The 8710-nt window shown below is 35.4% G+C and overlaps 1 protein-coding gene across 4 annotated transcripts in view; it reads right to left on the reverse strand.

Moving 5' to 3' along the window:
• Positions 1-8710, reverse strand: part of ksr2 (kinase suppressor of ras 2) — a 105292-nt gene that overhangs the window by 39325 nt on the left and 57257 nt on the right. The window lies entirely within an intron of this gene.

An 8710-nucleotide genomic window follows, 5' to 3' on the forward strand; every position in this document is an offset into this window, starting at 1 on the left:
TGCTTATCGAGTGTGTTTACAGTCCAGGACAGATCATCGCACGCGGAGCTCATGCATTAACATTACAAGCTGCTTTAACTCTTAAACATGCATGAAGAACTTTGCACTTAAGAATAGTTTTACACCTAAAAAAAGAATAGTTGTTTTAAAAAGTTTGAAATGACGCACACTTGAGATGAAGACTGCAGTCGTATCAGTGGCTCACGAAAAGCCTGTATTTATCGTACATATGAGGAAAGAATGTTGACATCACGTAACCAGATACCTTCGACACAAAATAAATTAATAAAGTTTAACAAATATGCCTGCAGATAAACCATACAGTATGCATTCACGCCAACTGGTGTAAAGCACACACATCCTAACGACTAGCGACATAAAAATTATTCTCAATATTTACTTTCTTAATATATGTTCGAGGTATCATTGTTCACGATTCATCAGAACTATTTGTATTTTTCTTTAAAATATACATTTTTCAGCTTTGAATTTTTCCTTTTACACCTGACGTCACCAACCAACAACGCATAAAAACAATCAATGATTGCGAATTTGATACAGAATGTAAATTAGCAAGTTAATTTACATTGAGTAATTTAATAATTTGAATTGAGAAATTACATTTCAGACAAAATATCAGGTGCTTTTTACAAACTAATTTTGCAGAAGCAACAGTCGAGTGTCTCCGAGCGACATACAGCAGCGGTGTATCATTCCTATCGATTCAATGACTCACTCATAAAGACACTCACCTGTTACTTTTCTGAATGAATCAGTGTTTAGAACAAATCCATTCAAATAAATGGTTCAATGACTCACCCCTAAAGCCACTCGTCCGTTTCGATCCTTAATGAATCAGTGTTTTGAACAAATCAATTCAAATGAATGATTCAATAACTCACTCATAAAGCCACTCACCTAGTTTGTTCCTGAATGAATCAGTGTTTAGAACGAATCCATTTAAATAAATGATTCGATGACTCACCCATAAAGCCACTCACCCGTTTCTTTCCTTAATGAATCAGTGTTTTGAATAAATCAACTCAAATGAACCATTCAATGACTCAGGCCATTTCCACATGTACACGGGTATTTTTATAAACGGAGTTTTTCCTTCTTCCGTTTTAAAAAAAAATCTCCGTCCACATGAAAACGCAAACGCATGCTATGAAGCACTGTCAAGAGCATGCCAAACCAACAGGTGGCGATATAATCTCAACCGTAAAGCCATGTTGGCCAATCAGAAGCCTGGAAAAGTTTCCAGTAGGCGGAGATAACAGCGCAGGCTCCGACGTCACAAGCCAAAAACTCCAGTTTCGCTGTCTACACGATAACACTGCAACCGGAGTATTTGAAAATCTTCACCTTGGCAGGAGTTTTCAAAAATGTTCGGTTTCAGTGACCTGGTGCTGCGTTTGCATGTGGACGAACGGCCAAACCATGTAGAAAAAGCTGCAGTTTTAAAAATAACCACGTTTGTGTGGACAGGGCCTCAGTGATTCTGTTTTTTGTTTGTTTTTTCTGACATGTTGGTGTTATATCTTTCAGTTGCACTGAGTAAATACAGCCAGATAAAACAAAAACTGTGTCTGTCTTCATTTCAGGCTGCAAAGCAACAAAATGTGAAGATCAGAGCTTTGATCTTTGTTCTGGGGTGCTGGACTTCCCTTGAATCACGAGTGGTCTTGAGGGGGAAAACAGCATAAATATATGAGTGTTTTCCCGACTATGGGCACTTTAATGGCCTAGGGGTTGATTTTTATCAAAACTTACAGATAAACTTAAACTTTTTATTATATGACGCTAGGACTTGGCGATAAAACGATAATTATCGCAATTTAATTTTCCTCGATAAAAAGATAACAAGAGTTCGATAAATGTTTGATACAATGTTTATGCACCACAAGCGGAACAAACCAGCGCGACTCATTTGAACCTTGCCACACACGGACCATTTATCCGCTCGGCTCAAAGCAGTGAGCCAACTTAGCGACTTTTCAGACCCCTTTAGCAACTTTTTTCCAAAAAAAGTGCCTAGCGACTTCTTGGACAACAAATGTAAAAGGCGATACGACGCAAGGATGTCATGAAAATGCTAATTAGCGTATGGTGTCATCTAGTGACATTTAGTGATTTTTCAAGTGGATTTAGTTACTTTCCATTGAAAGAAGTTGGCACCAATGGCGCAAAGTTCAAACGGCAGCACAGCGCGAGCTTGCTAGAGCAGATGCGTTTAATTACTGATAAGTTTTGGTCATGCGACACAGCGTAGAACATGGTAATTTAAACTAGTTTAAAGCCAGATGAAACAGCGCTGACAAACTGGAAAAACACTGTGCGCAACGATACAGTCAGAAAGCTTTTCAATCTACAAATCGCCATCATTTACCTTGGATTTACTGTAGTAACACTAACTGCACCATGGTATTGTGGCAGAAATGTGGGATATACATATGGAATTTTATTACATTATTAATGTAGACATGTATTAAATATGTTAAAGGAGTAATAGAGTATAATTACAGTAGTTTTTGTGCATTTATACTAAATGTAGTCTCTTTAGATACTGTTTTTCATACAAATACCTAGAAACCATATAGTTAGATTTTTACCATGGTATTGAGGTGCTATATGTGTGTTTTTGACTGTGCTTATCATGATCTAAATGTATGCTACGACTGTATGGAAGACCAATGGTTAATTTTAATAAAACTCAAACAGTCTGAATAATTACTTTTCACCATATAAAAATGAGGTTGTTACAATTTTTACAGATGTTACTGTTTTTGATAATGAACATAAATTTACATTTGCATGTAACTCAAGCTAATTCTACTGTCAACTCAAGCTACTGTCAAATGTTTCAAATTTCAAATTCTAATTTCTAAGAAGCAAAAAAATAAAAAAATGTAATATTATCAATATAGCAGCCTGCACTGCAAACTGTGCTGAAGATACACATCATCAAAGTCAGCCAACACAAACCTGTTTCATGATTTGAAACAATATCACTCATTAGAACATGCAGAAACTAAGAGAATTATTTTTCTATTAAGATATTTTGTTTAAATTTAATTTGCCATGAATAAAAACAAGCACAAACTGTTCAACGTGTCATACTGTTGTGCACATGGGGTGTCAATCATTCACTTTTCCACAAATTTACAGTGCTCAAAAAACTCAAGGGCTGTGCAAATTAGATATAGCCTAAGAACAATATATTAAACAGACTGCTTCAAATGTACAAATATAGCAATGTGTGTACAAAATTATCTTTTTAATGCAGCTGGATTTATCCACTTATATGAATGTACACGCTTGCAAATAAAAAATCCACGGTGAACAAAGCAAAGAGCCCCTGCACTGTCTTTTGTACATTATTTCAATGATACCTTCAATAAAATGCTCAGACAATGAAAACAAATGTTATTTTTACTTCAGAGTAAAAATTCAAAGTAATTCTGCTCATGCTAAGAGGCTCTTCTCCGAAATAAACATCCTGGAAATATAGAAGCATTTCATTATAAAACCAGAAGCTGGTCTCCATTGATATCTTTATATCTGGTATATGCATCAATTTACTACTTAACTATCAGAGATGTGCACAACCCTCTACATTGCGAGTAAATCACTTGCATATGCGACTAAATCTTCACTCTGGCGACTAAATGATGTCTAATATTAGCCAATTGCTAATAAATTCTCAGATTTTACTCGCCAGTGTGTGAGTTGGAGGCTAAGTATAAGTTTAGCTCAGATATATTTTCACTCGCCGAACACTCTCTGACTGAGCGCATCAGCAACTGACAACAGACTTCAGCATCCATCAAAAAAGTACTGTGGAGGCAGCAAGGTACAAGGATTGTATCATATAAATAATATGGAACAGAATGATTACCATATTTCTATACCATGGCATTTACATGCTACATAAATGTGAATCAAATCCTTTCATCCTATGAAGAAACAGAGACAAAGAGAGCAGTTTTCATTAGACCCAAGTTTACCTGACAAACTCACAGCAGGTGGATGTTTTATCCACAGGCACAGACACAGACTTGTAAATACAAACCAGCATCACTACTGAGCAGGTGAATGTGTGTTTAATTGGTGCATCTAAAAAAAAAAAACTACACCACAAATATTGCTAAAAATACCAGCTACCAGAGGCAGAATTTACAGAAAAACATACCAAATCAACAACCAGTCATTAAAAAACACAATGCTGACTCAATCGCTCAATTAACTATCAAATTTAGACATGACAAGACAAACTAGAGTTTTTTCCTAGCAGATGAAGCAACAGTTGGCCAACTGTCACAATCGACCAATCACATGCCAGTGTCACTGATATAAAGATCACAGGCATCTTACAAACAAGACAGACTAAACAAAATGGTTTGTAAAACAATGACAACATATTTCTAACATATTTCTAACAATATACTAACATATCCACCTCTCAGTCTTTGCCAGAACACGACAAAGCACCATTATTGGATTTACAGTTTGATAAGATTTCAGCTGAGAGGCTTTTTTCAATAGGGAAACATGAGTGACATAAATACATTTAACACCTGCTATTGACCTGCTCTTAAACAATTCTATGGATTTGACTGACAGCCTGATAAACGATGTGATAAAAGTGCTGCACTGCGTCTTTGTGTCATGACGATAAATTGTCGCAGCCAAGAAATTACAGTCCAAAGTTGGCTTTTGCATTGTACAGTAGTTTAAAATTTTTCTATAGCTTGAAAACGACAAAAGAGTCTGCAAACTCTTATAAGTAATGAAAATAAATGGAGACCAAAGGAAACTTATGTTGCATTTGCACAAATCCCAATTAAAAACACATATACCTTGACAGTACTATTTTTTGTGCATTTTTTTTTTCACATTTTCTCAGTTTTATCTGTCTAAAAGTGACATTTTTACTGTGTCTCTCTGTTGCGAAGCTGTGGATAATTGGCTAAATAAAAGCAAAATAAATAAATGTTCACATCATCATCATCATCATGAACATTATAACAAACTATGCACCGCCAATATATAAAAATCTACAATCAAAAGTCAGAAATTTCTATTCGAATGCATAGTTTTAATTTCTCCTAAGGAATTTTAGGAAAAACATATGAGATTCTTAATATTCAGGGCTTAATTTGTGCCGGAACAAGCCGGATCTGGACCCGGCACCTCCGAAATCTAATCTGGCACCTCATTTGGGGGATCCCCCATCTCATATAATGCTAAAAGTCAAGCCAAGCATAAGAATACTAAAATATATAATATATACAGAACAAGAGCAAAAAAGTATAAGTAGCTATAAACAAGCCAAAACGAATTCAAGTTTGCAATGCTAGAATGCATGATCACTTGAACTGTTTCCTTTTACCAGTAGAAACAACTAAAATACTCCGAGATTTATGGTCATACAGATATGAGCAACCCAGTCTCATGGCAAATACGTACCTGGGGGCACATTTTTGCAAGACGCGAAATACATACCAATATGAGTAAGACATCATTCAAGACTGCAAAGTTTAGCTACTTTTATTTGTATACACTAAAAACAGAACATGTGCTTTCGCAAAATAAAGAAAACATACAGGATGCGCTTTCTGTCATCTCAGTTTCCTTTCTGAAACTTTCCTTGAACTTGTTTGTCGAGCGCCGCACTTCACAAAAATGAACCAAACTCAGCAGCATATTAGCTACTATTTGTCTTAGAGTTTTTTTCTTTTGTTTTGTTAATCTGTTATTTGGCAAATATATTTATCTTATTTATTAATTTATTTTAGACTATGATTTTATGAAAAAAATACAATTTAATGTAGGCTAACTTACATAGGCTATAGGCCTATACATTTTCCTTAAATCATCGACCCATTTTTTAAGTCTTGCGACCCAGGGATTGAAAATGATTAGGTACATATAAATGCACTTATGGTTTTCTGAAACTTAAAGCATGCAAGTCGCATGCTTCACATTATATCTTGAAGGGAACTTGTCGTGATGGACACTTCAGAGAGAGCTATTTGTGTTGATGGACAATGCTGCAAGGAGACGCTGAAAAACTGATGAAATATGCTTATGATTAAATGCTTATATGCCCATACACCAGCAGCCTCCACTTGCACAAGCTCGTGCACAAAATGAATACGAGTTTAAACTTTTGAATTCAATACAAATGTCGAGGGCTGTGTTTTTGGCTGTGAATTTGGGCTGTGACTGTGTTGGTGTTTTACATGCACAAATGGTCATGTACATCAAAATATTTGGATAGAAAACCCCACAGAGATTGCACATAGGCTATGTTCCGTTACCTTTCCCCACCCCACTAACTTGCCGGATCTGCCAAGCCCCCTTGTTCCGGCACCTCGGAATTTACAAATTAAGCACTGGCAACATCCAAACACCAACAATATCCTTTGTGTTGTTTGTCTTTCTCTACCCTACTCTCAACTTTCAGTTGTGATGTCCAGAGTTAAGCTACACATAAGCATTTCATAGTATTGCACACACTGTTTGCATTCTGTGTGCATGTCAAGAAACTTGAAACCGTGAAGTACAGACCTTGGGCAAACTGTTGTGTGCTGTGTACAATAATACTGTCACCACATGCAGAAAAACAGCAGACGCATTACCAGGGCTGACGACACTCGCGAGGCCTGGTTACTGCCACCGCGTCCGGCCTGGAGCCCCATCGGGAAGTCCAGAACGCAAGTAATGCCATTACAGAGGCTGCCACAAACCCAATGAGATTATAGCCCTGCAACTGGTTTATCGGAAATTCAACTATAACGATATTTCATCTGGTTATGCAACAAGCTCTTGCATCCCAAACTCTGGAGGAATTTAGATTTTGGGGTAAAAAATTCTCAACATCAGGGTTATTATCATTAAGTAAAAAGAGAACTAAAACTAAAACATTTAAACATTTGTGTTATTTAAATAAAGCTGAAAATTTGCTGTACATTTACTTTAAATAATTGAAATAATTAAAAACTAAAAACGAACTAAAACTGAAATAAAAATAAATTGAACCTAAACAGTAGTATAAAAAATGACTAATAAAAATGACAAAAAGCCCTTAAAATTACATTACGTAAAAATAGTAAGACTAAAATGAATAGGGTAACACTTTATTTTGAGGACCAATTCTCACTATTAACTAGCTGCTTATTAGCACGCATATTAGCAGCATATTGGCTGTTTATTAGTACTTACAAAGCACATATTAATGGCTTATTCTGCATGACCATATTTTAGATCCCTTAATCCTACTCCATACCTAAACTTAACAACTACCTTACTAACTATTAATAAGCAGCAAATTAAGATTTTATTGAGGGAAAACTGTTAATTATTAGTGAATATGTGTTCCCTATTCTAAAGTGTTACCCTCAACAGTGGTTAGATTTCAATAAGAGCCAAAAAAATTTATTAACTTAAGTATTAATTTGTCAAACCCATCAAAAAACATAGAGATGAAAAGAAAAACATCCTAACAGTTACCTCTCCGGATATTTCCCACAGTGTAACAATGTACAAAGCATACAGCAGATTGCCAAAGCTTGGAGGGGGTCTATCATTCATAATTCTGGAAACAAGCAGTCAAAACTTTTCCCTCCATCTGTATGATAATCTCATTCCAAAACAGTCTTTTGCGTCATTATAATGTCATTCCCAGTCTTCTCACATACACACTGCTTCCGTTCGGCCCATTATTCCTCTAATAGCCCACGCTAAGAGGCCCCCGGTGTAGAAGACATTGGGCTTGGATAATATGCGCCCACACGATGCCAGGTGTCCTGGGACACATGTAGGTTTGGGACGCTGCCCTTTAATAGGTGATAAGAAGGGAAGTCACATTGTGAAAGAAAAGGACAAAGAAAGTTGTAATTGACCGACGTGCGTCATCAGACATCTGTCAACACTAGCTGTGATCTAATGATGTTGACCAAGAGTTTGCATGTCTTTAAACACGCACTTGGGATAAAGCCATGCAATTTTGCGCAAAAAATAAATTCAGATCAGGGATATTTCTTGATAAGAGAAAGTCTAGGAACAAAATATAATGGTAGTGCATTATAGGAACATATTAAAAAGTGGTTAGTAAATAATATATGATGCATTTCTTAAATATTTCATATAAATACTGCATAAATGGAATTAAATTTCTAACTATTTGCAGTCAAGATGAATCAATTCTATTAGGCAACATATTTCTGATGATACAAGATATTCAATCAGCAAAAACTTTTTTTTTTTAATTAGGATGTTTTTTCTTCAAAGAATAAAAAAAAAATCCAAATATTTTGTTCAAAAATAAACAAAAGTTTAAATGATGAATATCAAAATGGAGCAAGGTGGAAAAAAGGAAATAAAATTCAATGAAAGATTATGAACTTTTTTCTTTGGAATAATGTGTACTGATTAATTTTGCACAATAAAACCAGAAACATGTATTAAGAAGGTCAATCAATGGTGAATTTTGATTTCATGTTGACTAGGGCTGTGCGATATTGAAAAAAAATGCGATATGCGATAACTCATTAAATAATGCGATATTTGATACATGCTCAGATGAAACAGTTTTACTCAGCTGTTGCTGAGTCAGTTCTGTGAACTTCTATAACTATCTTGTGTCATATATACTGTATATATGGTTATTTGTATGTATGTATGTATGTATGTATGTACCAAGAGT

The sequence above is a fragment of the Sinocyclocheilus rhinocerous genome, unplaced genomic scaffold, assembly GCF_001515625.1.
Source record: "Sinocyclocheilus rhinocerous isolate Xijiao unplaced genomic scaffold, SAMN03320098_v1.1 scaffold352, whole genome shotgun sequence".
In the NCBI taxonomy this organism is placed as follows: Eukaryota; Metazoa; Chordata; class Actinopteri; order Cypriniformes; family Cyprinidae; genus Sinocyclocheilus; species Sinocyclocheilus rhinocerous.